The sequence below is a fragment of the Lithobates pipiens genome, unplaced genomic scaffold, assembly GCF_037356315.1.
Source record: "Lithobates pipiens isolate NorthernLeopardFrog02 unplaced genomic scaffold, aLitPip1_a1.2 Scaffold_8, whole genome shotgun sequence".
Lineage (NCBI taxonomy): Eukaryota > Metazoa > Chordata > Amphibia > Anura > Ranidae > Lithobates > Lithobates pipiens.
The window spans coordinates 352,747,356-352,772,954 of record NW_027507903.1 but is presented as its reverse complement, the minus strand read 5'-3'; the positions used below and the strand labels follow the sequence as shown (position 1 = coordinate 352,772,954).

The window sequence follows — 25,599 nt, the reverse complement described above, 5'->3', positions numbered from 1 at the left end:
AGCCCAGCTGGGAAGGAGTTGTTGGGTGGAAGAGCTGGAATTAGAGGGTGCAGAGGCTGCCTTTGGGGGAACTCCCCAGTCTGGGGGGGTGACCTTGGGCCTGGGCTCGGGTGCAGTCGGGACCACCTTCAGGAACGTATGAATAGGTTATGGCCCAGAGGCAAAAGAGAGAGCATAAGAGAGAGCGAGAGAGAAAGAGAGAGCACTGCTAATAGGCTCTAGGGGGGAACAACTGGTCGCAGATAGGAGGGCTGGTGAGTGAGACAGTCAGGAGGATTGGGGAGACAGCCGGGAGGGCTGGCAGGGCCTGAATATGGGTTACTGGGCTCAGTAGCCATATGTAGGACAGCTAGACACCAGAGACTTTATTTTGCTACACTTTAGGGGCCTGCAGTCCCTGCCTGCAAATGGCAATTGCTAAGGCCTGGCTGAGCCAGTGTCAGGCCTAACCACTTCACTTCATGCTAGCTGTGCCTGAAAATTAGAAAGGAAGCATTGTGTAGGAGAAATGGAGTATATATATATATATATATATATATATATATATATATATATATATATATATATATATATAACACACACACACACTGGACTGTATATAGTTGTCCCAAGCAAGTGATACCAATTCTAAGGGGCATCCCATATTTCCCTAAGGGCCGGTTCACACAGCGAGGCGAGGCGAGGCGACACGGCTCGCCTCGCCTCGCTCCCGCAAGTCGCCCCCATTCAGTACTATGGAACCGTTCTGAGAGGAGCGACTCGAGTCGCTCCGACTCAGAAAAAAGGTTCCTGTACTACTTCGGGGCGACTTCGGGGGCGACTTGCATTGACTTCTATACAGAAGTCCTCTGCAAGTCGCCGTTGAGCTCCCCGCAGGTCGCGGCGAGGTAAGTCGGAGACGCCTCGCATCGCTGTGTGAACCGGCCCTTACCCCATCCAAGTTCAATCCCCTCAATAGAACAACAACAAAAAACAAAACAAAAACAAAAGCATACAAGACTGTTCTATGTGTCTGAGTGGTGAATGCCAGACAATCCAAGATTTCAGCAGCCCCTACGGGGGGAATTGCATAGCTCCCAACTGTCCCCGATTTCGAGGGACCGTCCCTGATTTGGAGCAATGTCCCTCTGTCCCTCGATTCCCCCTCGTTTTGGTCTGATCTATATAGTTGTATATAAAATGCACTATTTATCTTTCAAAAAGTGTTTCCCAGTGCTAAACCTTGCATCCAAATTCTAAATTGGTGCATTTGTAAATTTTAAAAGCCAATATAAAGGAATAGTAGTGGTAAAAAAAAAAAAGCTCTTGGATTTAATTAACCTTTGGTTTCGGTTAATTGTCCTTCAAGAGGGTGTGGCAGGGTGCATGTCCTATGCCTACATACGTTTGCTAGTAGGTGTCCCTCATTCCCATTTCAAAATGTTGGGAGGTATGAAACTGCTACATTAGGGTGGCTCCATAGGATGTTGCAAGAGATAGGAGTCACCAGGAAACCTGGAGCAGAGATCGTGGCACCAGCTTCAACTGGGACATGGGCAAGGATTAAAATATGAAGACGTTGAATACTCAGTAAGGCAGCTTCAGGGGAGAGGAGGAACAGCTGACAATGGAGGACCCATAGTAAGCTTATGAGTGACAGCTGGTCATCACCTAAAATAACTCAGCGAGTAGGATTCCCCCATCCACCTCGAATGTGACCAATGTAGGGGCAGCTTTAGTTAGAGCCTGGACTTCCAATTTAAATCAGCTGCTGAAAGAAACGAGGGTTTCATATCACTTCAAACCAGCTAATGGGATAAAACAGAAAACCACCAAGGTCACACTAGTCAGGAAAAAAAAAAAACAGTGAGTTTGAGTTTATCGTCTCTTATGCGAAATTGTTTTTGCAGATAAAGTCAGTTATTTGAAAATGAATTCCATGGGCATTTTTTCTTAGCACAAACACGGTCGCATGCTCGTTCTTTCAGTTTAAGATAAACAAACGACCTTAAATAATATGTATTTATGGTGCCTAGAAAATGTTTTGATATCTCATGCTGTTGCCTGTGTATTTTATGGATGATCTTCTCTACGGGGAGGATAATTTGTTACTGTGTTCAACCCAGGAACTGACTTTTAAACACATTTCCTACATATCTGATCACTTGTAAGTGTAAATGAGCACAGCAATGTACAAGACGGGAATGCTTACCACCACTACGACTAAATGGTCACTAAAGGCAACATTTTGGATGGGGAAAGGGATTAGAACCCCTGTCAGTTTTTATTGTGGTTTGTGCCTACATTAGGGAAATTCACTCTATTTGTCCTGTTTACATGTATCATCGAAGGTGAATGTAAAAGAAAATCCCAAATTTTGGTTTGACATCAGAACAGTAATACCACTTTCACACGGAGGCGGTTTTCAGGCCTTTTAGCACCTCCCATTAATTTCAGTATGACTTTTCACACTGGGGCGGTGCGCTTACGGAACGTTAGGAAAAGTCCTGCAAGCAGTACCTTTGGGGTAGTTTGCCAGCGCTGTGTTTAGCGCTCTCAAAACACCCTGCCCATTGAAAAGAACGGGCAGCGCTTTCAAAACACCTGAAAAGCACTTCGGAAGTGCCACAACATGGGCACTTTTAACCCCTTCTTTGGTGTTAAAAGCACTGCACTAGCGGACAGAAAGCGCAGCTAAAATGAGTACGGCGCTTTAGTGATGACACGCCCGTGTCCCCGGTGTGAAAGGGGTCTTATAGAGGAGAAATCTTCCAATGGGAACACTAATTCTGGTGACACACTGGAATTCCCTCACTTTGGAGCAATTTACTCTCACTTCCTGTTTTGGCTATGGAACAGGAAATGAAAAGAATCTCTATAATGGAACACAGATGACAAAAGTTCAAAAAATAAATAAAGCACAATGGGAGTTATAACTTACTCTATCCAAAATGAAAACAAAGTTTTACCTTAAAACTTTGTATGTGCATTGTAATTACCAATAATAATTAAACCGCAACTGTGCATGCATAGTAACCAATCAGCTTTTAGCTTCAGCTTGTTATATTGGAGCAGCTGTAAGGCTCAAGGTGTACAAACTTTCATGCATTCTATGCATGCAGGTAAAAAAACCTTCTGTGTGCAGCAGCACCCCCATAATACTTACCTGAATCACATCTTCCTCCAGCACTGTGCACAGGAGCTTTGTCTCTCTGTTCTTATTATCCGAGACAGCAGTGGGAGCCATTGGCTCCCACTACGGTCAATCACAACCAGTGAGCCAATGAGGAGAGAGCAGTGGCGGGGCCAAACTTGTGTGAATTGCCACATAGAGCAGTGCTCAGGAGCAAGCTGTTTGCTATGGGTGCCCTTGGCAGGAGAGCTGAGAAGAGGAGGATCGGGGCTGCTCTGTGCAAAAGCATTACACAGAGCAGGTAAGTATAACAGAACAAGTTTTTTGTTTTTGTTTTTTTGCCTTTAATATCACTAAACAATTTCTTTAAGCTGATTGGTTGCCATGTACAACTGCTCCAGAGTCTGTCTGCTCCAGTCTTTTATACAAAGCAAGACACTATATATCACATACATACATACTTCTCCCAGGGGGTTTATCTGATGTGGGGAGGAGACCAGGAGAGCCGGTTCGGGGCCACTGTGTGCAAAATGAGCTGCACGGTGGACGTAAGTATGATATATATAAAAAAAAAATTTTTAATAACAAAACACATGAACCGTTAGTGTCGCTTTAATAAGATTGCATTGTAAACAGATATTAATGCATAACAGTTCATGTGTGTGTAAAGACATTTAAAACAAGTAAAGATAGCCTTGCATGGGTAGTAATTCATTTGGAATTATTATTATTATTATTAATAATAATCATTTTGGAACATTTGTTTGGTTTTCTAATAGTTAACGGGGTCAAATCAGTGATTATATTTAAATGCAACGAAGACAAAAATAAATAAAGTTATAATACAGTATATTGGAATTCTATTATGGAAAATTCCATTCATGCCAAAATAAAATGTTAAATACAGTTAATTTTTTCGTGTACTTTTGAATAATATTCACCAAAATCATCAAATATACTGACGACATTTTTTTTTATACAATCATTCGTACAAAAATCCACCAAGGTATGGTCAACTTCACTATATCCCACTGCTTGTAAACAGGCTTGTGTGTATTAGAGAAGATGTTTTAAGCATACGATTAAAATAGAAAACCCCCCCAAAACTTTTGACGATAAGCCATATAAATTAACTCTTGTATGTAGCAATACGTGTAGTGCAGAGGGGGCTTATTTTACAGATTATCCAACAGCGTCTAGTAAGAAATAAAATAACACAGGCACTGGCAGGTTCAAAGGAAATAGGAAGTCCCTTTTCAAAGACGCCCTTAAGTTCAGCCATAGCTCTATAACTACAAGGCAAAATGCTAACAACTGTTATCCATGATACATTGATTTCCACCCCCCAGCAAAATCCTTCAAGGCAGTGTCTTACCTCCTCTATTTCCATCAATATTTCAGGCATTTTGTGGCAGTGCACTAAGAATATAGCAGTGAGAAGGCGGCTGGGGAAGCTGCAGATCTCTGTTGCAGTCTTTGTCTTTTCAGTAGTGAGCACATGGAATGAGGAAACGCCAGCTGCCCTTTGTACAGGCCGGCTGTTTAATTCACGCTCATGATTGTTTCAGTCAGACAATGACAGCTTGTTGCTTAGCTAAGTAGCAACTAGCCAAATTTAATTTACTAATAGCAGTTATAGCGATTCCTACTTCTGCTGATGTAATTCCTCTCTTGTCAGGGGGTGGAGAATTCATTTGACCAATAATGGAGTAAAATGGAGTGTTGTCGTTTCACTATTTAACCACTTAAAGACCGAGCCTCTTTCTGAGATTTGTTGTTTACAAGTTAAAAACAGTTTTTTTTTTTTTTTGCTAGAAAATTACTTGGAACCATGAAACATTATACATTTTTTTTCCTAACACCCTAGAGAATAAAATGACGGTCGTTGCAATACTTTCTGTCACACCGTATTTGCGCAGCAGTCTTGCAAGCACACTTTTTTGGGAAAAAATACACTTTTTTGAATTAAATAAGACAGCAGTAAAGTTAGCCCAGATGCTCCGGCGTCTCCTCCTCTTCATACCCGGCGAGGGTCAGGGTGCTGGGGGTTCCCGCTCCTTTAGCCCAGCGGCACAGGCTTAGGAGGAATGGCATGGTTCCTGCGATCCCCCTCCATCCCCAAATGACCGCTGGAATTTGCCTCCATCCCCAAAGCCTCTGTGCCTTCCAGGTTTCGATGGCGAGTGCGTCATTCTGACTGGGGGAGGGACTTCCGACAACGCGGCTTCCGGTTCCAGCCGCTGGAACGCAGGAGGAGGGGGCGACCTCTTCTGGCTGACGTCATTTCCAGCCCTCACAGCAGCAAGCGGACCGGGAAAATTTCAACAGCAAAAATGCCATTGTAGACCTCGGCGGTTGCGGCAGCAGGAGCCACTCAAGTCAGCCCAGCCCAGGTAAGCTGGCTGGGGTATCAACCACAGGAGTTAAAGCGTTAGCTTCTCTATTTGGCAGCATGTTATGTTTTTCAATGATTGAGACATGTTAATTTGAGGAATGGTTATTCTTGTGCATTTCAGAAAGTTAAAGAAAAGACCAAACATTCTTCCCCTTCTATTAAGAGGAAATGTCCGTCATGAAAAAATGTACTTAAAGAATCCTGGAGCAGGGTATTATGCAGGTCCTGCGAACGGACCGAAAATTTGTGCAAACTTTAGAACCCCATTAAAGTCTATGGTATTTGAACGTTCAAAATCAAAAGTGCTAATTTTAAAGGCTAATATGCAAGTTATTGTCCTAAAAAGGGTTTGGGGACCCGGCTCCTGCCCCAGGGGACATGTATCAATGCAAAAACAGCCGTTTTTTCGGGAGCACTGATTTTAACCACTTAAGCCCTGGACCAATTGTCAGCCTAAGGACCAGAGGTCTTTTTACAATTTCGCACTGCACTGCTTTAACTGGTAATTGCGCGGTCATGCAATGTTGTACCCAAACGAAATTTGCGTCCTTTTCTTCCCACAAATGGAGCTTTGTTCTGATGGTGTTTGATTGTCTCTGCGATTTTTATTTTTTACGATCTAAAAGGGGAAAAAGACTGAAAATTTTGAAAAAAAAAGATATTTTCTACTTTTTGTTATAAGAAAAGTCGAATAAACTAAATTTTAGTCATACATTTAGGCCAAAATGTATTCAGCCACATTTCTTTAGTAAAAAAATGTCAATAAGCGATTATTTATTGGTTTGCGCAAAAGTTATAGCGTCTACAAACTAGAGTACATTTTCTGGAATTTACACAGCTTTTAATTTATGACTGCCTATCTCATTTCTTGAGGTGCTAAAATGGCAGGGCAGTACAACCCCCCCCCCCCCAAATGACCCATTTTGGAAAGTAGACACCCCAAGAAAATTGCTGAGTGGCATGTTGAGCCCAATGAATATTTTTTTTTTTTGTCCCAAGTGATTGAATAATGACACAAAAAAAAAGTTTACAAAAAGTTGTCACTAAATGATATATTGCTCACACATGCCCTAGTTATATATGGAATTGCTCCCCAAAATATATTCTGCTGCTTCTCCTGAGTACGGGGATACCACATATGTGGGACTTTTTGGGAGTCTAGCCGCGTACGGCACCCCGAAAACCAATCACTGCCTTCAGGATTTCTAAGGGTGCAAATGTTTGATTTTACTCCTCACTACCTATCACAGTTTCGAAGGCCATAAAATGACAAAATAGCACAACCCCCCCCCCCCCCCAAATGACCCCATTTTGGAAAGTAGACACCCCAAGCCATTTACTGAGAGGCATGTTGAGTCCATTAAATATTTTATATTTTGCCACAAGTTGCGGGAATATTACAAACTTTTTATTTATTTTTTTTGCACAAAGTTGTCACTAAATGATATATTGCTCACACATGCTATGGGCATAAGTGAAATTACACCCCAAAATAAATTCTGCTGCTTCTCCTGAGGGATACCACCAAAAAAAACTGTTAGCGATTGCAGGGACCAGGCCTGACTCTGCGAACGCTGCAGTTATGTGTTTAGTGTTTTGTAAGTGACAGTGATTGATCGATACTGCACTTGGGTGGGCTGGGCAGAGGGCCAAAACGCAGGTGCTAGCAGGTATCTGGGCTGATCCCGCTAACAATGAGTTTTTTTGGAACCCTAAACTGCTGGGGAAGCTAGTATAGATCTGATCAGATATTGATCTGTTCAGATACTATACCACTACGGGAGGTGTATGCTTTGCGCGTGGGTGTTAGCGGTACTGGCACTAACCTAGCGCTGCCTGGGGCGACGCAGACCCTGACCCTAAAACCTAATTGATATCACCCGCCGGGTGATCAGGGGGTTAAACCTTTATTGGGTAATAAATGGTGGGTGCCCTGATGCTATAAAAAGCAAACTAACTAACCAGAGTCACCCGTAACACTTATACGGTGATCACTGGTGAAAGGGTTAACTAGGGGCAATCAGGGGGTTAAAATCTTTATTAGGTAGTATATGGGGGTCACGGACGCTTCATAAAAACCTGATGGGGAACCTAAATAACTAACTGGCTATCCAGCATCACCAGTGACACTTACAGTGGTGTGAAAAAGTGTTATCGCAAACGCTTGGTTGCAGTTGTTGCTGCTAAGGGTGGCCCAACCAGTTATTAGGTTTAGGGGGCAATCACTTTTTCACACAGGGCCATGATGGTTTGGATTTTTTTTCACCTTTAATAATGAAAACACCTTCATTTACAAATTGCATTTTGTGTTTACTTGTGTTGTCCTTGACTATTGTTTAAATTGGTTTGATGTTCCGAAACACTTAAGTGTGACAAACATGCAAAGGAACAGGAAATGAGGAAGGGGGCAAACACTTTTTCACACCACTGTATATGGTAATCGCTGGTTAAAGGGTTAACTCTAGGGGCAATCAGGGGTTAAAACCTTTATTGGGTAGTATATGGGGGTACCTAATGCTATAAAAACCTGGCGGTGAACCTAAAAAAATAACTAGCTACCTAGCGGCACCAGTGACGCTAATGCAGCGATCAGAAAAACGATTGCTTAGTGACACTGGCAAAAGGGGGTGAAAGGGTTAACTCTAGGGGCAATCAGGGGTTTAAACCTTTATTAGGGGGGGTATGGGGCTACCCTGGACCTAACACTAACTGCCCTGACACTTTTTACTGTCACAACTGACACTAAATGCAGTGCAATGCAATGATCAGTAAATAAATGATCACTGCAATCAGTGACACTGTGACTGGGGGGGGATCGGGGGCGATCGGGGGGGGGGGGTGATCGGGGGGTGATTTGTGTGCCTATGTGTACCTACGTGTCAATGTAGTGATTGGTGCACTTACTATGTGTTCTCCTCGCAGTCCGGTCAAAAAGACCGCCCCGAGGAGAGGGACATCACTTCCTCCCTGCCTGTGTTTACACTACACAGGCAGAGGAAGCTTCTCATTCGCCAGGAGCGATCGAGAGGGGATGGCAAGAAACCAACGGCCATCCCCTCATTCCGGATCGCTTCTGAAGCTAAATGGACCGCCGCAGCCAGTGGGAGGGGGTCCGATCGGACCCCCCACCCACTGAAAGGCAAGCACGTACCAGTACATGCTTGTGCCTGTCGGTGCCATTGTGCCAACGTATATTTACATGCGGCAGTCCTTAAGTCGTTAATGACGCTTAAAGTGAAAAAAAAAGTGAAATATTCCTTTAAATATTTTGCTTGGGGGTGTCTATAGTATGCCTGTGAAGTGGCACATGTTTCCCATGTTTAGAACAGTCCTTGCACAAAATGACATTTCTAGCGGAAAAAAAGTCATTTAAAACTGCTTGCGGTTTTAATGTAATGTCTGGTTCTGGCAATATGGATGAAAATCATTGAGAAAAATGGCATGGGTAGCCCCCCCCCCCCTGCCCATTACCCGCCCCTTTGGGTCTTGTACGGATATTAAGGGGAACCCCGTACCCAAATTAAAAAAAGGAAAGGCTTGGGGCCCCCAGGCCCTATATACTCAGAACAGCAGTATACAGGCGGTGCAAACAAGAGAGGGACTGTGTAGGTTTGTTGTGTTAAGTAGAATCTGTTTGTAATTTTGGGTGAGAGAGGGTGAGGAGGATGAGGAGGGCTTGGTTATCCACTCTACCAAGTCTTCAGCATGTTGCAGCTCAACACGTCCAGCTGCCGAAAATAAGGACAAGTGTGTCCCATGGCCACGTGCTGATGACAATGCACCGTGTCCATGACCAGCACTGTTGGCTCTAGACACAGAGCCCTCTTTTATTGGCTCGTGACTGTCTGCCTCTCCTTTTTGGCCTTCCAGACATACTAATGGCCTGCAGGGAGATGATAACACCAGCAATTGGTGTAGGTTTAGGTGCACACTAAGCAGATGACACAGTATACGACTGAAATTACTGCAGCTGCCTGCCTGTGGTATAGGATCTGAAGAACACAAGCAATTGGGGTAGCTTTAGGTGTACACTGTGCAGGAGCCACAATACACCGACTGTAACTGCTGCAGCTGCCTGTGGTATAGGACTAGAACAACACCAGCAATTGGAGTAGCTTCAGGTGTACACTGTGCAGGTGGCGCAATACACCGACTGTAACTGCTGCAGCTGCCTGTGGTATAGCACTAGAACAACATCAGCAATTGGGGTAGCTTCAGGTGTACACTGTGCAGGGGACACAATACACCGACTGTAATTGCACTAGGTTCAAAAGATATGAAGACACTGTCTCTGCCTATCTGTCTCTATGAGCCGCTGCAACACATTACACAAGGCCGCCGCACAGGCAGCCTTATATAGTGTGGGGGGTGTACTAAACCCCCTGAGCTATAATTTGCCACAGGCATCCTGCCTGTGGCCAATTATGACTCTCCTCGCTGCCGGCGCTGTGATTGGCCAAGCATGCGGGTCATAGTGCATGCTTGGCCAATCATCAGCCAGCAATGCACTGCGATGCAGTGCATTGTGGGCCGTGAGCGCCACTCAAATATGGCGCAATTACTGCAGCTGCCTGCCTGTGGTATAGGATCTGAAGAACACAAGCAATTGGGGTAGCTTTAGGTGTACACTGTGCAGGAGCCACAATACACCGACTGTAACTGCTGCAGCTGCCTGTGGTATAGGACTAGAACAACACCAGCAATTGGAGTAGCTTCAGGTGTACACTGTGCAGGTGGCGCAATACACCGACTGTAACTGCTGCAGCTGCCTGTGGTATAGCACTAGAACAACACAAGCAATTGGGGTAGCTTCAGGTGTACACTGTGCAGGTGGCACAATACACCGACTGTAACTGCTGCAGCATTTGGGGTAGCTTTAGGTGCACACTGAGCAGATGACACAGTGCACAGACTGTAATTACTGCAGCTGCCTGCCTTTGGTATAGGATCTGAAGAACACAAGCAATTGGGGTAGCTTCAGGTGTACACTGTGCAGGGGGCACAATACACTGACTGTAATTGCTGCAGCTGCCTGTGGTATAGCACTAGAACAACATCAGCAATTGGGGTAGCTTCAGGTGTACACTGTGCAGGGGACACAATACACCGACTGTAATTGCACTAGGTTCAAAAGATATGAAGACACTGTCTCTGCCTATCTGTCTCTATGAGCCGCTGCAACACATTACGCAAGGCCGCCGCACAGGCAGCCTTATATAGTGTGGGGGGTGTACTAAACCCCCTGAGCTATAATTGGCCACAGGCATCCTGCCTGTGGCCAATTATGACTCTCCTCGCTGCCGGCGCTGTGATTGGCCAAGCATGCGGGTCATAGTGCATGCTTGGCCAATCATCAGCCAGCAATGCACTGCGATGCAGTGCATTGTGGGCCGTGAGCGCCACTCAAATATGGCGCAAACGGCCTATAAAGTTCTGGTTTGCCAAACGGGCGAACACCCAGCTCATCCCTACTCTCCATCTACACCTGTGACTCAGCAAGGAGAATTATTGAGCTCCTTCCGGAAGGAACTGGCGGACACATTTGAGACGTTCCGGTCCTATCTGGATAAACGCCCAGCTGCACAATCTAGTGGCAGCACAGTACCCTGTTCTCATCTGTTTCTGCATCCAGAGGGGGCAGAGACTCAGAGGATGAAGAGCGAAGTGTTTCCCCAGACTCTGAGGAAGAAGCGGATGAAGAGAAAGAGAGCTTTTCTTCCTCTTCACGTTATAAATTATCCTTCGAGGCGGTGGATGATCTTTTGAAGACTATCCACACAACTCTGAACATTACAGAGGATAAAGCCCAGTTGTCATTACATGATTCCAAGGCATGGGTGAAGTGAAACACCGGGTATTTCCAGTGCATACGTTTCTATCGGAGACAATGAAAAGGAAATGAATGGACCCCTTTCTTTTCCAAATCCCTCAAAGGAAGGTTCCCTTTTGAAAAGGATAGCTTTCAAGTCTGGAACAAAAAACAAAGCTTGACGCAGAGTTTTCTCAAGTGTCAAGGAGCACAAACCTTGCGTTTGAGGATATGGGTATCCTAAAGGATGCCATGGATAAATGGACAGACTCCCTATTAAAGAAAGCTTGGGATTCAACCCTAGAAAACTTGAAATCAGCTATGGCCTCAACTGTGGTAGCTAGGAACTTGGAGCACTGGCTGGAACAGTTGAAAGCCCATATCGAAGCAGAAATGCCCCGTAAGGACCTGTTGGATACAATGCCTGTACTTCTAAAAGTGGTGGGGTACATGGCAGACACCTCGGCCGAATCTGTAAAAATGTCAGCTACTGTAGATCCTCAGCTTTGGTAAACTCGACTCATAGAGCTTTATAGGTTAAGACATGGCTGGGGGATACAGCCTCAAAAACCAAACTATGCGGTCTACCCTTTAAGGGAGACTTAGTCTTTGGTCCGGATCTTGAAGCCATACTTGATAGAACGGCTGGTAAGAAAAAGGCCTTCCCAGTAAAGAAGGTGATTCCTCATGGTAATAAGAATTTTCATGCTTTTCGCAAAACCCCGGACATGAAACAAACCATGGAAGTCTCAGAGAGGGAGGGGCAAGTCAGGAGTACTGTTTCACCCTCCTACCCAAAACACAAAAAAAACAGTGACTGTCCTCCAACTGTGGGAGCAAGGTTACAAACCTTCATTTCACAGTGGAAGACAATAACAACCAGTCCGTTTATCCTCAAAACAATATCGGAGGGTTACAGACTGGAATTCTCTCAACCCCCACCTGTTCGATTTTATGTAACCCAGGCTCCCAGAGACCTAGAGAAATCTGTTGCAATGACATCAATCCTGCAAGAATTGATCCAACAGAGGGTGATCATAAATGTTCCCCCCCCCCAAAGAGGAAGGACAGAGGTGCTATTCGCACATATTCCTTGTAAAGAAGCCTTCAGGCAAATTCAGATTGATTCTGAACCTAAAGATACTAAACAGATCAATCAAGTACAAGAAATTCAGAATGGACACAATCTTTACAGTGAAAGGTCTCCTGTTTTATTGGCACCCTTAAATCCAGGGGCAGCCTGTCCATAGGGGGCGCCTGGGCGCCCCCCCTCCTCCAGGCAGTTAAAAAAAATAAAGCTGGCCCTTTAACCATTAGAGATCTGTGCTATAGCCGAATGATGGCTACAGCGCAGACCTGCTTTGCCGGGACGACGTCTATTGACGTCGTCCCGTGCACAAGGGACGCGCGCGGCGTGCTCTGTGATCAGCGAGTCTATGAGATTCGCCTGATCACGGATCGGAGCAAGGGGTGGATCCCGACCCCCCCACCTTACCACGTGATCAGCTGTCAGCCAATGACAGCTGATCATGTGACACAACAGAGCTGGTAATCGGCTGTTTTTCCTCCTCGCGCTGTAAGCGCGAGGAGAAAAAAAAAAGCCGATCACCGGCGGCTGTGATCGGAACATCAGTCCCGATCACGGCCAGCTTATCAGTGCCCACCTGCCCCCTGCCAGTGCCACCTAAATAATAAAAAAGTGCCACCCATCAGTGCCCACAGTGCCACCTATTAGTGCCCACAATCTGCCTCAACAACAGTGCGGCACCCCAGTGCCACATATACGTGCCCATCAGTGTCATCTACCAGTGCCCAGCAGTGCCACCTATCAGAGCCACCTATCAGTGCCCATCAGTCCCATCTATCAGTGGTACCTATCAGTGCCACCCATCCGTGCCACACCTCAGTGCCCATCTGTGCCCATCAGTGCCGCCTTATCTGTGCCCATCAGTACTGCCTTATCTGTGCCTATCGGTGCCACCTTATCTGTGTCTATTAGTGCCGCCTTAACTGTGCCCACCAGTGCAGCCTATCAGTGCCCACCAGTGCCGCCTCATTAGCGCATTTCAATGAAGGAGAAAAATGACCGGTTTGCAAAATTTTATAACAAACTATGAAACATGATTTTTTATATATTTTTTTGTTTGTTTAGCAAAAAATAAAACTCCCAGCTGTAATTAAATACCACCAAAAGAAAGCTCTATTTGTGGGAAAAAAATTATAAAAATTTAATTTGGGTACAGTTTTGTATGGCCGTGCAATTGTCATTCAAAGTGCATCAATGCTGAAAGCTGAAAATTGGTCTGGGCAGGAGGGGGGTTTAAGTGCCCAGTAAGCAAGTGGTTAAAAAAAAAAAGTCCTTTAAAGCGGTTGTATACCCACTGAATTTTTTTGAATTTTTTTTTTTGCTCATCTGCAAAGAAAAAAGCATAATGAGCTCATTATGAAATACTTACCTTAGAACAGTGATGGCGAACCTTGGCACCCCAGATGTTTTGGAACTACATTTCCCATGATGCTCCACTACACTGCAGAGTGCATGAGCATCATGGGAAATGTAGTTCCAAAACATCTGGAGTGCCAAGGTTCGCCATCACTGCCTTAGAAGGAGTAAGTAAGGGGGGGGTTTGATGTGAGGTTGCTGCAATTTGGTGGTGACACATGCTGCTGCTGCAATTTGGTGGTGACACATGCTGCTGCTGCAATTGATGGTGACACATTCTGCTGCAATTTGGTAATGACACAGGCTGCATTTGGTGGGACACAGGCTGTATGTAAGGAGGGACTCTGCTAGGGACACCTGATGGCAGGCAACGTGGCTAGTGACATGCTCAGGGCTCTCACTGATTCTGCATTATGGTGAGTTGAATGATTTCATTTTATATTACAATGTTATAATAGAAATGATGCACTTCAATCATACTGACACCATAACAACCATGGTGCCGGGATGATTGAAGTGCTAATACCAGGTGTTTGAAATATCTTTATCTGCTGATTGTTGTGTAGGATCTGTCCCTCCATCCCTCTCTCCCTTTCCCTCCATACCTCGATCATCTCAGACACTAACCACACCATCTTAGAGCCACGCCCACTATTTCGCTGAAACCATGCCCATTTTCACCAAGTGGGAGGGGTCCAAAAGGAAGGGTGGGGTCTGGCGCCCCCCCCCCCCCCCATCGTAAAACTTCACCAACCGCCACTGATTAGATCTGAGGGATGCATATTCGCATATGCCTATAGCACCAGTATCGCAGAAACAGCTAAGGTTTGCGTCAAGATGGAAGAGTCAATCCTACATCTTCAGTTCAGAGCTCTTCCCTTTGGGCTGTCCTCCTCGCAAGGATATTCACGAAGATAGTAGCAGAGGCCCTAGCCCCCCTCAGAGTAAAAGGAATATCGATTGCCTCATATTTAGATGACCTCTTAATATTTGCCAAAACATTAGAGAAACATCTGAAAGAAACAAAGAGAAACTTGGAAGGTCTCGGGTGGAGATTCCATCTCAGACAATAACATTTCTGGGATATTCCATTGATTCCATACGGGAGAGAATATTTCTCCCAGAGGAAAAGATAAAGTCCAAATTGCTGTGAAAAAGACCCAGACGAACCTGCCAATTTCTGTTAGGGCAGTATTGGGCCTCCTCACTGCATCAATACCAGCAGTACAATGGGTACGTCTACATGCAAGATATCTCCAACAGGCAATTCTGAGAAATTGGTCCTATGGGGAGTCTCTGGAAAAATTTATCAGAATGCCCCCTCAGGTTCAGAGGAAGCTCTGGTGGTGGAAGAGTTTCTCAAACCTGGACAGGGGCTTGCTCTGGTGTTTTCCGGTAGAGAGAAGGTTAACAACAGACGCAAGTTCTTGGGGTTGGGGCACCCATCTGGAAGGACAGATGGCTCAAGAAAATTGGACAAACAGGGAGACCAAGAGATCCTCCAATTGGAGGGAGCTAAGGGCTATTCTTCTAGGACTATGGGCCTTCAAGGATCTGGTCCACGGTCACCACATCCAAGTGTTGTCGGACAACGCCACAGCAGTGGCCTATGTGACAAGGCAAGGAGGTATGAGAAGCAGGGTGTTGGTTTCCTTGGCTCTCCAGATTCTCTCCTGGGCAGAAAGCAACCTAAGGTCCCTAACATCTACACCTAAAGGGAGATCTGAATCTAGTTGCAGATTTTTTGAGCAGAGAAAGTATACTAGAATCAGAATGGAGTCTGAACTTAGAGGTATTCCAGAAGCTAATAGAAAAAATGGGGAGCTCCTGTCACGTACCTCACAGCGGAGTCCGAAATGATGAGGGCGGCCTCTTGCACGGTCCTGGTCCTAGCACCCCTGGAGATGGAAACAGGAACTGCTAGGGCAGCGGAAGGGTGCAGATGCCTGTAGGCAGGTAAATAGCAGGTCAGGAACAAGCAGGAGTTGGCCACGGGCTGGCAGAGAGGTACACAAACGGCAGGCAGACTCATGGTCAGGGACAGGAAGAGGTCGGCAACAAGCTAGACAGCGAAGTACAAAATCAGAAGACAGAGCCGTAGTCAGAAGTCCAAGCCGGGGTCAGTGCAGGTAAACAGAGGCAGACGAGGTTGCAGGGGTAATCCAAGAGAGTAGTCAGGCAGAGCCGGGTGTTCAGGATCAGGAGAAGTCAAACAAGGTAACAGCAGGTATGCAGGAACAAGCTGAGACAATCCAGCACTGACACTAAGTGGCTCCTCATTTAATTAGGGCACCGTGCGCCGTGATTCGATATCTATTCCGATGGATGCGCCAATGCGCATATCTATTCCAATGAATGCGCCAATGCGCGTACAGGATCCAGGACTCGCTTGCTCTCGCTTGCGACTTGGCACACGCGTTTTCGTATTGGAGGGACGAAGGTTGGTGATTAGTGCACGGGAATGGGTGTTTGCTGCGGAGGTTCCCTGACAGCTCCTCAGATCTGTTGGCATCCCAGTACAACACAAAGGTGGAGGCTTATTTTTCATTAAGCAGACAAGATCAAGTGAAAGGATTGGATGTGCTCGCACAACCATGGAACTTCCGCTTGTGCTACGTCTTCCCCCTTTTTCAAATGATTCCTTTGGTGTTAAAGAAACTTCAAAAAGAGGCCACGAGTATGATTCTAGTGGCTCCTTTTTGGCCCAAGAGGGCCTGGTTTGCAACCGTGCAGGGGATGGCAGTGGAACCCCACTGGGTTCTACCACTACGGAGATATGTCCAAACCCAGGGACCCTTTCAACATCAGAATATCAAGCACCTCAGACTGACCGGCTGGCTACTGAGGAGCAGATCCTAAAAAAAAAAAAAAAAAAACATTGTCAGACAAACTGGTCTCAACCCTTTTAAGTAGTCAGAAAAAGGTTACCAGAGCAATTTATTTTAAGACATAAGCCGCGTACACACGGGCGGACTGTCTGGCCAACTTAGTCCGTCGAAACACATTTCAGCGGACAGTCCGCTTGTGTGTGGGCTTCAGCGGACTTTTTCAGCGTGCAGTCTGGCGGACTAAGTATTTCGGAATTTCCGTAATATTGTCCGTCATACTTTGGTTTCAGCGGACAATCCGCTCGTCAGTAGGCTAGTTCGACGGACTAAGTATGGCGCATGCTCAGAAAGGATTTACACGGCGAAAGGTTGCATTGCTGTGTATTGGACTTCCTATTTCTAGTCCCGTCGTACGTGCTGTACACGTCATCGCGCAAGCTTTCGACGGACTGTTTGTGCATCCGTGTGTGGTCAAGTCCGTTCATTCGAAAGTAGGACGGACTGCCCGTCGGATTGTCTGACGGACTAAGTTGGCCATACAGTCCGCCCGTGTGTACGTGGCTTTAGAAGCATTTTAAATCCTGGTGCACAACTAAGATGTTTTCACCACAGGAAATCATTTAATTTTTATAATCCCTCCATGAGGGAATGGAGATGTTGTTGACGGCTAGTACCCTGAAGGTCCAAGTGGCCGCCTTATCGTTTTTTCTTGAGAGACAGCTATCTCAGGAGTTGCTTATTAGATTTTTTTTTTTTTTTAAGGCATTGGCCAGAGCAAGGCCAATACTATTGGTTTTGCAAGGTTTGATTAAAAAAACCTTTTGAACCCCCGGAGGAAGCGACAATCAAATTGTGGTTGCTCAAACTAGTTCTTTTAGTGGCAGTTACATCAGCTAGGAGGGTAAGCAAGTTGCAAGCCCTGTCTATAGTAGAACCTTTCTGTTATATATTTCCAGGCCGGGTAGTGCTAAAAACTGACCCAGGTTTTCTGCCAAAAGTTCCAACAGCATTTCATAGGGCACAAGAAATAATTCTCCCTACCTTTTGTCCTACACCATCCAGCTCTAGGGAGAAGACTTTCTAGGGTAGTGGCCCACATGGGCAGTAGCAACGTCCTGGGCGTATTCAGCAGGACTTCTCCGGGTCGGATCTGTAAAGCGGCCACATATACAAGTTTTTCCACTTTCACCCACCACTACAGGTTGAACTTGCTATCAGCATATGAACAATCGCTCGGCAGGAAAGTCCTGCAGGCGGTGGTCCCACCCTAAAGTACTCTCTTATCTCCAGGTGCTGCCCTGAAAAACAAACAGAGAAAACTTTAGACTTACCGGTAACAGTATTTCTACTAGTCTTTCAGGACGGCGCCGATGACCTGCCCTAATTGTATTATAAAATGTGGTATTATTGCTATGTTCTGCTTATCTAATTTCAACATGGCTGGAGGTACTGCCAGGAAAATGCAGTGTTAAAAACACGCGTTAGCCGCATTTTTGAATAGCGTTTATGGGCATTTTTTTTTGCTAAACACACTCCCTATAATGTATAAATGCCTAAAAGCTCCAAACGAGGATAAATGTGGCTAACAACTTGTTACATCGTTTAGCATAGTTTTTGGGCGTGTTTTTCTTTTTTACAGCTCAACAGCCTCTGCTCCTGGATAGGGATGAGCTTCGTGTTCAAGTCGAACGAATGTGGGCCGGTTGCGCCAAATTCGTGTGGCTCACGGCCCACAATGCACTGCGCCATCACAGTGCATTGCTAGCTCATGATTGGCCAAGCATGCACTGTGACCCCGCATGCTTGGCCAATCACCGCGCCGGCAGTGAGGAGAGCCATGATTGGCCACAGGCAGGATGCCTATGGCCAATCATAGCTCAGGCTGTGTAGTACACACCCCACACTATATAAGGCCGCCAGCGCGGCGGCCTTGTGTAGTGTGTTGGCGTCTGTAGGAGTTAGTGGGTGTTCTGTGTACCTTCAACACAGTATACACCGATCGTTATCGGCCGATTTTTCGTTCTTGCTCTTCTGTAGTGGTTGTTATCTGCGTGCCCTGCCCACAGTATACACCGCTATATCTACCTATATAGCTAGCTATATTTCTCTTTTTTAATAGAGTGTGCGTGCCCTGAACCCCCAGTATACACCACTATATCCACCTATATAGCTAACTATCTTGCTCTTTTTAAATAGAGCTTGCAGTCAGTTGTAGGAGATTGTGCGTGCTGTCTGCGTGCTCTGAACCCAGTATACACCGATATATCCACCTACATAGCTCTTCTCTAATTGAGCCATCTGCCATCTGCAGGAGTTAGTGGGTGTTGTGCGTGCCTCCAGCACAATATACACTACCCAATTGCTGGTTTTCCCAACTCCCTTCAGGCCATTACCATGTCTGGAAGGCCAGCAAGGAGAGGCAGACAGGCACAAGCCGATAAAAGAGGGCAAGCAGGCTCTGTCTAGAGACAACAGTGCTAGTCGTGGAAGCGGTGCATCGTCATCATCAGCACGTGGCCATGAGACACGCTTGTCCTTCTTTTCGGCAGCTGGACATGTTGAGCCGCAACATGCCAACGACTTGGTAGAGTGGATGACCAAGCCCTCTTCATCCTCCTCATCCTCTCTCACCCAGGCTCAGGGTACTAGCAAAGCAGCTGCCAACGCATCGTCTTCCCTCCTCTCAATGTCATCATGAGTGACTCCTTCCCTAGACCCACCACGTCCTCCTGAGGAGTCTCCTGAACTCTTTGAGCACAGTGTTGGGTACATGCTCCCGGAGGATGCCCAGTGTTTTGTAGGCTCTGATGATGATACTCAGCTAGAGGAAGGCAGTAGCGTGAATGCAGAGAGAGGGGATGCTCAAGAAGGGCAGCAATCTGGCAGTCATGTTCCACAAGCTGCAGCATACTGCCAGGTTTGCTCCAGCTATGAAGAGGGAGGGGATGATGAGGGCACTGACTCCACGTGGGTGCCTGGTAGGAGAGAGGAGGAGGAGGAGGCACATGTCCAACGAGGCAGGATGCCCTCCAGGGGCCAGCTTAGGGGCAGCACACCGACTGAATCACACCGCAGAGCTCCGCCTGTGCAGGGCGCTGCCTCTGCGCTTTATTCTAAAAGTTCTTTGATGTGGGCCTTTTTTGAGACGAGTGCATCAGATCGCACCGCTGCTATTTGCAACATATGTCTCAAGCGTATCTCGCGTGGCCAAAACATCAGCCGCTTGGGCACCACATGCTTGACCAGACATATGTTGACCTGCCATGCAGCTGGTTGGCAAGCGTACCTCAAAGACCCACACCAAAGAACAAAGCGGACCTCTCCTTGCTCCTCATCAGCTGGGATCTCCAACCCCACCAGACCTTCAGTCCTCTCTGAAACCTGCTCTGAGAGGACTGAAGGTGTAGAATTAGGTGCGTCACAGCCAAGTGCTTCCGGGCACTCTGCTAGCAGTACACCCACGTCCGATTATAGCAGGCAAATGTCCCTGCCCCAGCTGCTGGACTGGCGAAAGAAGTTCACTCCCAGCCATCCACATGCCCAGCGGTTGAATGCTAGCTTGACTAAATTGCTAGCACTTCAACTGCTGCCTTTTCAGTTGGTAGACTCAGCCCCCTTCCGTGAGTTTGTACAATGTGCGGTTCCTCAGTGGCAGGTCCCCAAACGCCACTTTTTCTCACGGAAGGCGATTCCGGCTCTCTACCGGCATGTGGAAGGCAATGTCCTTGCCTCACTGGACAGGGCGGTCAGTGGTAAGGTGCATATTACCTCTGATTCATGGTCCAGCAGGCATGGACAGGGACGTTGCCTGTCTTTCACGGCCCATTGGGTCACTCTTCTGGCAGCTGGGAAGGATGCAGGACAAGGTGCAGTAGTGTTGGAGGTTGTTCCGCCACCACGTCTCCAAAATGCTACTATTGGTTGTGACACACCTCTCTCCTCCACCCCCTCTTCTTCTTCCTCCATGGCCTCTTCCAGTGCTCTGTCCTCAGAACCAGCAGTGCTCCGTAGGCGTTCCGGGGGCTACGCAAGTATGCAGGCAAAACGATGCCATGCCGTGCTTGCGCTGGTTTGTTTGGGGGACAGGAGCTACACTGGGGCGGATGTTTTGTCAGCTCTGCAGGGGCAGGCCAAGAGGTGGTTGATGCCACGCCAGCTTAAGCCAGGAATGGTGGTTTGCGACAATGGCACCAACCTCCTCTCTGCCCTCCGACAGGGACAACTGACCCATGTGCCCTGTGTGGCTCACGTCCTTAACTTGGTGGTGCAACGGTTTTTGGGCATGTCCCCGGGCTTACAGGATGTCCTAAAGCAGGCCAGGAAAGTCTGTGTGCATTTCCGCCGATCATTTAATGCCTGTGCTCGGCTGGCTGAGCTCCAAAAGGAGTTGAACCTGCCCAAGAACCGCCTTATATGTGACATGCCCACCAGGTGGAACTCAACGTTGGCCATGCTGCAGCGGCTGCACACGCATCAGAGGGCCATCAATGAGTACCTGTGCGACTACGGCACCAGGACAGGGTCAGGGGAGCTCGGTTTTTTTCTCACCATGCCAGTGGGGCATGATCAGGGATGCATGCACTGTCCTGTCACCTTTTGAGGAGGCCACAAGGATGGTGAGCAGTGACAGTGCATGCATCAGTGACACTGTACCTCTTGTCCACCTCTTGAAGCATACGCTGAGTGGAATAATGGACAGGGCACTTGAGGCAGAACAGAGGCAGGAAGAGGACTGGATAAAGGCCCCCTTTATCCAGACAGTGTTCCTGCTGTGCCACCCATCACACAGGAAGAGGATGAGGAGGAGGAGGAGGAGGATGATTGTGTCAGCATGGAGGTGGAGGCTGGCACTCAGCATCAGTAGCAGTCTTGTAGGGATGATTTACAGTCCCAAGAAACCCGTGGACCTGTACGTGGCTGGGAGGAGGTAGCTGCGGATCATATCATCCTTAGTGACCCAGAGGACCCCGGACCGAATGCCTCAGCTAACCTACGCTGCATGGCCTCCCTGATCCTGCAAAGTCTGCGGAAGGATCCTCGTATTCTTCGGATCAAGGAGAGGGACCATTACTGGCTGGCCACTCTCCTTGATCCATGGTACAAGGGTACGTTTGCCGACCTTATCTTGCCATCGCAGAGTGAGCAGAGGATGAGACATCTCCGGGAGGCCTTGCAGAAAGGTCTGTGTAACGCGTTCCCAGAGACTGGGAGGTTACAAACTCCTGGTCCTGGACAACGTGTTGCTGAGGCATCGGTCAGAAGGAGCAGTGGAGAAGGTGGCCGTCTGACCGATGCTTTCAGACAATTTTTTAGTCCGCAGCCCCAAGGTATGATTGGTTCCAGCAACCATCGCCAACGTCTGATTTACATGGTGCAGGAATACCTAGGGGCAAGGTCAGACTTGGACACCTTTCCCACCGAAAATCCTCTGGCTTACTGGGTCTTGAGGATGGATCACTGGCCAGAGCTTGCACAGTATGCAATTGAGCTACTGGCCTGTCCTGCATCCAGCGTTCTTTCGGAACGCACCTTCAGTGCTGCTGGTGGCTTTGTTACCGATCACAGGGTGCGCCTGTCCACCGACTCAGTTGATCGACTGACCTTCATCAAGATGAATCAGTCTTGGATCACCCACAGCTACCAAGCACCTGAAGCTGATGTAACCGAATAATTTTTTTCGAAATATCACATCCCTTCAAGACTGCCTATGCTGATGCTGAGTGACTGTCCTGTTATGTTGATTGTCTATCCTCTTCCTCCTCCGCTGATATGTTGGAAGAACATTTTTGGTTCTGGGTGATGCCACCAGCCCAATTTTTCTGCCCCTGTTTAACAGGGGCATTTAATTACAATTTTTGATGCAATGCTTTGCAGCAGGGCTCATTCCTGCACTACAACTAGATTATATGGGAGAGGTTGCAGTGTCGTCACACCAGCACCAGTGCCTAAGGCCCAATTTTTCTGCCCCTGTTTAACAGGGGCATGTAATTACAATTCTTGATATAATATTTCACAGGAGGGCCCGTTCCTGTGCCCACCCAGAGTAACTGTGAGGACTTATAGTGTTGTGGCACCAGCACCACAACCACCAAAGGTCAATTTTTCTACCACTTGTCAACAATGGCATGTAATTACAATTCTTGATATAATCGTTCACAGCAGGGTGCTCCAGCGCCCACCAAGAGTAACTTTGAGGGCTTACAATGTTGTGGCAAAACCAACACCTTGTTCCGCCATTTCTGCAGAGCATATAGGGCAGGCGCCTACTTTCAAACATCCAACTTACAAACATCTCCTACTTGCAAACGGAAGGAGACAACAGCAAGTGAGATGAAAAAAGAGGGACGGCAAAACAAATTATACAGGGGTGATAACCCTTCCCTATGTTTTCCAAAAAGCTTAAAAATAGATTTTTTGACTGGAGCTACACTTTAAAAATGTACCAGTTGAAAATTACAAACGGATCCTACTTAACAGAACAAACCTACACAGTCCCTGTCTTGTTTGCACCGCCTGTATACTGCTGTTCTGAGTATATAGGGCCTGGGGGCCACACATATTTCCTTTTTTTTAATATGGGTACGGAGTTCCCCTTAATATCCGTACAAGACCCAAAGGGGCTAGTAATGGGCAGGGAGGGCTACCCATGCCATTTTTCTCAATGATTTTCAACCATATTGCAGGAACCAGATATAACATTAAAACCGCAAGCAGTTTTAAATGACGTTATTTCCGTTAAATGTCATTTTGTGCAGGGACTGTTCTAAACACGGGAAACACGTGGCACTTCAAAAGCATACTATAGACACCCCCAGGCACGATATTTAAAGGAATATTTCACTTTTTTTTCACTTTAACTGTCATTAAAATCAGTGCTCCCGCCAAAACAGGCAGTTTTTAAAACTATTTTTGCATTGACCCATGTCCCCTGGGGCAGGAGCCAGGTCTCCAAACCCTTTTTAGGACAGTATCTTGCATATTAGCAGTTAAAATTAGCACTTTTAATTTCAAACGTTCGAGTCCCATAGACTTCAATGGGGTTCTAATGTTCGTATGAATTTGGGGTCTGTTCGAAAGTTCTGGTGCGAACCGAACCGGGGTGTGTTCGACTCATCCCTACTCCTGGACACACTGGCTGTCGTTTTTTTTTCTCTGCTGCCCCTAAACACTTATGCCACCAAGCGCCTCTGACAGGTTTTGTGTGCATGGACACATAGGCAATCATAAAGTGTGAAACTTGTTCAAAAAAGGTAAGTATTTCAGCTTGGTTAAAAGAGGATTAATCATGTCTTCAACTTGGAACTCTGCCCAAACAGACAATTGTACCCCACTTCCAAGCAATGTTTCACATTCATATTTATAGCCACAAATTGTCTGTGTGCTAAGTATACCTTTTTTGTTTTATTCTCATAGGGGAGAAAAGACTCGCTCCTTCAGAGGACAACATGAACCCCCCCACCTCCTCAAGAAGGTGAGCAGAGTAGTGTGGTACCTCAGGATGTGGAGGAAGGAGAGGTGGAAGAAGTGCTGGAATTTGGCACCACAACAGGTCAGTGTCGGACACCACAGGTTCAGGTAATGGATGTTTGCCTTCATATTTTTAATGCATGGTGTGTATTTTTATTTTAGGTGATGGTCAGGTGACAGTGCACAGTGGCTTATCCAGGAAATCATGTCTTGCAGTTGGGATTTGGACTTTATCAAAGAAAAAAACAAGGAGATTGAACAAAGACTGAAGAACATGATTGATGTACTAGGGAGAATCTAAATCCTAAAAAGAGTCCTGCTTTTTTTTTTTTTTTTTGCTAAAAAAATTATCTAAAGTTTTAATACAGTTTAAAAGCCAAATTTGGAAGATGCACACAGTGTGTCAACATGTGCTGTCTGCTATCAGGGGATTTCAATGTACGCATTTTGTGGGTGCAATCCTTTCCTTCCAACTAGCACAGGTTGACATTAGGGATCAGAAAGGAAATTCCCATTTTGACTCCCAATTTGTGTGCATCTTCTAAATTTGGCTTTTACAGGAGTGACTTCACCCCATCTAATGAAGGCAAGAACAAGACCCTTTTCACATTATAAAATGTTTGATATTGCCTTCTTTTTTGCAATGTTGAACCTTGTAAGTGCCAGAGCTGTGTCTGTTATGTTTGGAAACATGCCTATTTCTGTATTTTTTTTTTTTTTTTTTTACCGCCAAATGTTTTATAAAACATGACTGTACATGGAGTAAAAGGCTTTCTACTCAACAATGTGTGGCTTCTTTTTTCAATGCACAATAACACTTTTTGTATTAAGTTGGTGTTTACAGTGACAATGGGTGCTATTTAAATAATGTGAAAACCACTTGGAACTACATGTGCACTAGAAGAACCTAGGAGACAGATAAAAGAAACAAAAGCAGTAAATCCAAATCAAGATTTTATCAGATCAATTTTTTTTATTTAAAAAATATGTACAAATTAGCTGGCATAGCCAAGGCCCCCCTACCTGTAAAATATTCAACACAGGCACTTTGGGGGGCAAGCCAGGATGGACAGCTTCCAGGGCTGTCAGTGTTGGTTCCCGAAGTCTGGCCTCAGGCCCAACTGAGGCTATATAATTTGGAGCATTTCTTTTTAAAAAGTTGTGCAGTATGCAGCAGCATAAAACAATGTGGTTCAGATTGTACTCCGCCAGGTTGATTACCGTTCAAAATAGGCGGAACCGGCTGGCCTTTATCCCAAAGGTATTCTCCACGACTCTTCGGGCTCTGACCAGCCGGTAATTAAAAACCGTCTTCTCCGGGGTGAGGGTCCTCTGGGGGAATTGCCTCATCACGTGATTGCCCACACCAAATGTTTCAGCAATAATAATAAATGGAAGTCCTTCGGTGTTCTCTTCCGCAGGTGACAATCCTAAGCCACCACTCTGGAGACGTCCGTAGAGCTCGGTCTGGGCAAAAACTCCACCATCCAACATCTGCCCATTCTTCCCCACGTCCACATAAAGAAACTCATATGTCACCGACAC

The 25,599-nt window shown here is 46.4% G+C and overlaps 1 long non-coding RNA gene across 1 annotated transcript; it reads left to right on the top strand.

Annotated features, from left to right (window-relative positions):
• Positions 1 to 3,310: 3,310 nt before the first annotated feature.
• LOC143963667 (uncharacterized) lies at positions 3,311 to 24,800 on the top strand. Its single transcript, XR_013271016.1, has 3 exons — positions 3,311 to 3,413; positions 24,001 to 24,136; positions 24,217 to 24,800. It is a non-coding gene; the product is annotated as an uncharacterized LOC143963667 (long non-coding RNA).
• The last annotated feature ends 799 nt before the right edge of the window (positions 24,801 to 25,599 follow it).